Below are 6,177 nucleotides of genomic sequence, written 5' to 3' on the forward strand. Positions count from 1 at the left end.
AATATGGTATCCGAGCCAAGAGCTCTTAAGTTCTAGACCCTGCCAATGTAGTATTAAAAAAATATCATGTTGCCTACATTGATTACACCTCTAAGACTAAAATAGACTAGACGTGAGGGGGAGTGTTAAAATATATTGCCAGCCTTCCTCCATCAGTTCGGACTTTTGAAGCAACTGGCTGAAGCATGAATTCAATATGTTGGTAACATGCCATTCGCCGCAAGCACTATGCACCCGATGACGTTTCTATCATTTGACACTGCAACCCGTGGTCCCCAATTGTAGCGTCTCCGTCACCGACTTTAGGAATCCAAGGAGGACGTTGAAAGGGACTCCAAGGAGCCAAGGAGGACCTCACAATAGCCATCATAGACAACCCGTACAATGACTTGAAAACACCATTAATTCCCCAAACCACTCCACCACTACTAGGAGTGGAAAATGTTAACTTCTTTGTTGCACTTGACCTATGCAGCAAAGGGTGCATACGTGAGCTACAAGTTGTATCAGAGGATCCTGACCATGAAGGGTGCATCGCATCACTGTCCCGATACGAACAACATGGCGCTTTTTCGACCAACCCTAAGGGAAGAGCTCCCAACCCGGTACAAGACACACGAGGAATCGTTGAGCGGCTATAACCAACGAAAAAAGAAAACTACGGACAGTGAACTGCTACCACTTAGATGTTTGTGTTGATTGGCATGTTAATTTAATTTCATGGGCTATTTTCTTGTTGTATTTCTATTAGACCAATATGTTGTTCGTCATGTATTTATTGGGATGCTTATGTATAAATATGTGGTGTTTACATAAAACATATGTGAAATCTACTGTCTACAAATATTATCACCACTTTCAATCCTTCAGGTAGTTCACTTAACTTCACGACTACATGAAAAACATGAAATGCACTGACTACTACACCTTCAGAAATGTCTTGAGCTCTTTCAAAATAATTCAAAAACACTATCATATGGGTTGACTGGTAACCTTTAGAGCCAGTCACGTGCTTATAAAAATGATTTGCATGCTTTGAGGAATAAAAACACTATCATATGGATTCATAGCTCGTTTGATAAAGATCTTGCCTGGCTATTCTGGCAGGCGGCGGCCGGCCGGCAAAAATACCTTATGGTCAAGTGGGCGGACATCTGTATGCCAAAGGACCTCGGTGGGTTAGGCATCATTGCTCCTCGTCACATGAGTGTGGCCCTCATTACGTTGGGTATGGCAGATCATTCAAGGGGAGGGGGGTTGTGGCTGCCGCTTCTTCATGTTAAGTATTTACGGGGCGAGCCCCTCCTTGCTTGCTCGCGCACGGAGGGATCCCAATTCTGGGAGTCCATCGGTAGATCAAGCGGGAAATCCGCCTAGGAGTGTCCTTCTCTATAGGCAATGTAGAACACACTCTATTCTGGCTTGATCCATGGTTGGGGGGGTTGCTATGTTCGGGATTCCAAAGCTTGTATGTTATTTGCGCTGGCCCGATGGTGTTGTCTCGACGGCTGTCCAGAATGGACATTGGAACATCTTGTTCTGAAGGACATTTGGGCAGGCAAAGACTATAGAGTGGGCTAATCTGTGGTCTGCCCTCCCGCCGGTGCTCGCGGATTATCCAGACACCGTATCTTGGAGTCTCTCACCTTCGGGTGTCTTCTCTGTAGGCTCGGCATACCATGCGTTGTGTCGTTGGCCCACCATTCCTTGTACTGCTCCTCTCCGAAAAGCCCAGTTGCCCCTAAAGATCAAGATTTTGCGCGACAATTGTTTCGGGATCGACTTCCCTCAGGGACGGAGGTGCTTAAGAGACACGGTCCTGGTAATGGCTTGTGTCCTCTCTATGAGGTCCCGGAGACAAGGTCCCATATCCTTTTCTCCAGCACCGTGGTGCGATCCCTTTGGAAGTTTCGTCTATGAGGCCCTGGGGCCTGACTGGGAGTCCCTAGACCTAGCGGGATTCCTTGAAACTAGAGCCAACCAGACCCGGCGGCAGCGGCGCCTATTCTGGCTTGTGTTTATGGCATTGGCCTGGACGGTGTGAACGACCGTAATAAAATGGGTATTGAGAGGTCTTCTCTAGGTGTGCTTCCGACTCTTTCTTTAAATTCCTTACTTTCTTGCCGTACTGTCACCCGTTATCTAGGCAACGGGGCCGCAATCGTCTAGGAGTTATGCTGGTTGTGCTTCTTGCTACCGCTCGCCGCCTATCCTCGCAATAGGATCGTTGAGTTTGCAGTCACTTGGTGACCTTTTTTCCTATTTCTTTTATGTTTTCTTTGTGTGTGATTGTACTGATACCCAACTGTCTATGTTGCTTTGGTGCACTTGGACATGTGGTATGAATGTTGGCTTTATTTATATAAAATAGAGCGAAAGCCTATTTCGAGTGAGGAATATTCACTAATTGTTTTCAAAGGAGGTTTCTGAGTAAAAAAAAAGCGATCCTCATGATTCATGAACCCTCCTTGGAAATATACTCCGTGATCCTCATGTTTAAATAAAAAAGTCCGTGATCCTCTCCACGAGTCGTCGGCAACCCCATGGCTCTCCCTCTCACAGGCCGTCGTCGCCGTACATGGGACGGCGCTGAACGCCCTGTCGCCGATGTGGCACCGATCGCTTACTTTGATACGAACGGGAACTACGTGCATAGCGGCACCCCACCCCGCGATAGCGATCGGCGGCGGCGTCTATCTCCACGGTGTGGCCTCTCAATCTCGATTTACAATCGATTTCTGTTTCCAATCTAGTCAAAAATCGATTTGTTCTGTTTATCGATTAGGTATTACTAGACAGGGGCGGAGCCAGGATTTGAGCATGAGGGGGGCGAGAAGAAGCCAAAACCAACCAATCATATATAACATTGTAGAAGTCTATTGTATATATCAATGGAATCAAATTGCAAGTACATATAGTTCACAATTTGGAATAAAATAACACTTTTGTTAGTTTATTTAAGTATAACTCTAGACTGCAAAACCTATTACCTATATATCAAACAAGTCAACAATATCATTCTCGAAATCTAACAAACCAAAAAAAAATCCGATTGTCATCTTGATGTATAGTTGTTATACAAGTTTATGATTTGTAGTAACCAATGTAATAATAACATTACCTCGTAATTTGTGTAGTCTTATTATATGTTGGATATAACTTGAGATTTTGGTTTAACTCTGACCACATGAAGCATAAGACTATGGTATAGGACTTGATACTCACCAACAAGCGACAACTGCTTCATTGGGACGAGCTTGTGTCGACGGTTGACGCTAGCTATAGACTCAACGAACCGCCAAATCTTCCTTGAGACAGCTGATGGCAATGCTCCAATGCCCTAGCGCATGCAGGCGGCGGCGATCTATCCCAAAAACTAAATCAAAAGAAATACTAACATTCAGAGTAACGTTCTCATTCACAAAATAGAATTACTAATAGCTAATAGCCACTATTGGTACTAGTACCTGCTTGTATCGAAAGGGTGGCCTCCCGACGCCTAGCCGTAGATGGCGTCGTGGCGAGCGACGGCGGCGGCGGCAAGCGCCCTAGCAGCCAGATGCACGTACAGGGGATCAATCAATTGATCTGATTGATGGCACCTGCGCTTGGCAAAACAGTTACTACGTACATGGGGTATGGGGAAAGGCCGTGATGGCACATGGGCTACTGGGGTTAGTTTGTTGCGTACTAATTCCAGAATTTGATCAAGATGGGCTATCATTAATCAAGTGATTACTCGGCCATTAGCATCTCTAATTAGGCCTGGACTCCAATACACCAGTACGTATATATACCTCCAGATATTAATTTTCTATATATATACTCATCGGCCGAGCCTTTTCTACTTCAGGTGTGAGGAGCAGGGGCGCCGTGTGCGTGTCATTAATTAACCCTGGATCTTCGTTATCGGCATTGAAAGAGTTCCTCTCCTCTATAGCAGTGAAAGGATCGGCCACTGCCACCACCACCTCCCCGGCAGCAGCTCATGAGACCAACGTGAGATCAAGGCGATGCCTTTCCTCAACCCTCTTGTCCCGTAGACGTTCTGATTGGGGCTTGACGTTTTACATCAGGGTTGACCGTGAAGGGGATTTTCACATATATCCTCACCTGGGTGGCCCATTCCAGAGCTTACAGGAAGCCAACATTGCCATCGATTGCCATCTTGATGAGCTCAAGCATACAATGTAATGCTTCTCAATTTTGTTCTTTTATTATCTTGAAAAATCCACTTATCTCGTTTTGTGTGCACCCTTTCAATTGGTTATGTATATATGCAAACATTGTCCACAAAAGATAGTCACAGATTATACAGCATAAATCAGAAAAAGAATACATAACTTAGATGATATAGAAAAACTGACAAGCTGATGGAAAGAGTAGATATTACTAGATTCCTGTTCTGCTACCAAGTTAAGTTAAGGAAACATTATTTTTGTGAATTGTTTGTGAAAGTTGTTCATTCAGAGCCTACATTGTAAGCATAGCTGAAGACTACCAAAGTACATTTTCACCTGAACCGCAGCAGTAAATTCTGTCAACCATTAGTCCTTTACAAGCCAGTAAAATCTACTGATCATATAGAATGTATTGATCTAAATTAGGTTCAAGAAGCAAGAGGGAGTTTCTCCAGTGGAGATGGCTATAAGAAGATCTCTCTACTGGCTTGATGGCACGAGGATGAAATGTTCAAAATCGGAAATAATTGAGAGAAGCTGTGCTTGAATGCGCCTACTGGCTCAAGCTTTAGTAGACAAGTATAATGAGGATCACAAACTGATGGGGGTTTGCTCTCTATCTCTCTCTCCTTCCTGCCCTCACGCTCTATAACTTGCTACCAGTGTTGAACTGTCTTATATATTGTCTTAGTCCTGTAACAATTCTGATCCCTTTCATGCTTCTTATTTTTAGGATCTTGCATATGAACTCAATGATGTTCTGCACTACCAATGTATTTCTGAGCCCGATAGCACCATCCTTAAGACGAGTAGGTACTATCATTTGAACTTCACCATGAAGACTAAAGGAGATGATGATTCTGACTGTGGTACCGTCGATATATTCTTCGTTGAAATCAAACTTATGGAAGGAGAATATGAAGAGATGGCTGTCACCCGTTTCTGCATGGTCAAACCTAATGACAATGGTATTCTACACCCTTATATCAGATTAAATATCATTGAAATACAGTTTGCAAGTCCACTAATTGAACTACCAATCTGTTAGATACCATTGTAAATGCTCTAGCTGCAGTATATGATCATTTACCTTTGTGTTAGCCTACTGTGCCATGTTTCCCTTCATCTCATATTCTCATCCATTAACCTGGAGCTTTGTGTTTGTTATATGTTAAACTGGTTCATGCAGTCATATCCAATAACTGTATATGCATATTTCTTTACCCTGAGCTGCAAAGATATTATTGTGTGTTTGTGCCTTTTGGTTACATGTCATTTCATCGACAAACCCCCTTCTTTTTTTTTTCTGAATAAAGGTCACTGCTATGGTTGTACTAATAATGGAAGTGCTGGTTTGAAGCATCCCAACAATTCCTATGCATATCTTGGTGGTCACGTGAATGCACCATATTCGCCATCTGAGTGGAGACTCTGATGACAATGTATGATGATTTATTTTCTGGCTAGCATTTTAATATTTTGTTACTTCATTGTTAATTACATTGTGTTTTCCCGTCTTTCCGGTGGACGAGGAGGCTAGGCTAAGATACATATACAACGTAATGTCATATTTTGTGCAGTGTAGTACCATTTGCATTAACATGATGCTGGTCTCTTGATTGATTACTCTTTTCTTATGTGTTTTTTAATATATTTTAGGGTGTTGGTTCTGTTTAGGGCCACAGTGACCCACGTTTTGAGGAAATCTTCACTCCTTCCATATGCAACGGAGGTCCTGAAAATGTGAGGAGGAAACCTGAGTGAAACACCACAGCCCTTGCACTTTCTTGTAACTATATATTTCCCCATCATCCAACCTTCCAATGCTAATCTTAGTAGCTTGGCATTTCATGTTCTTAAGGCACCAAGAGAAATCATTTGGTTTGAGATGGACTTATTTATGTCAAGCTACACTTGTGTAAGTACTTTCTGGTTTCCGTAGTTGATACCTTTTTATAAGTTCAGTTGCATTTAGCTTCTGCTTGTTCTTTCAACA

General features: G+C 43.1%; 1 pseudogene; it reads left to right on the top strand.

Annotated features, from left to right (window-relative positions):
* The first annotated feature begins 3,661 nt into the window (after window positions 1-3,661).
* Window positions 3,662-5,696, top strand: LOC120963235 (uncharacterized; annotated as a pseudogene).
* The last annotated feature ends 481 nt before the right edge of the window (window positions 5,697-6,177 follow it).

This window comes from Aegilops tauschii, chromosome 4, assembly GCF_002575655.3.
Source record: "Aegilops tauschii subsp. strangulata cultivar AL8/78 chromosome 4, Aet v6.0, whole genome shotgun sequence".
In the NCBI taxonomy this organism is placed as follows: Eukaryota; Viridiplantae; Streptophyta; class Magnoliopsida; order Poales; family Poaceae; genus Aegilops; species Aegilops tauschii.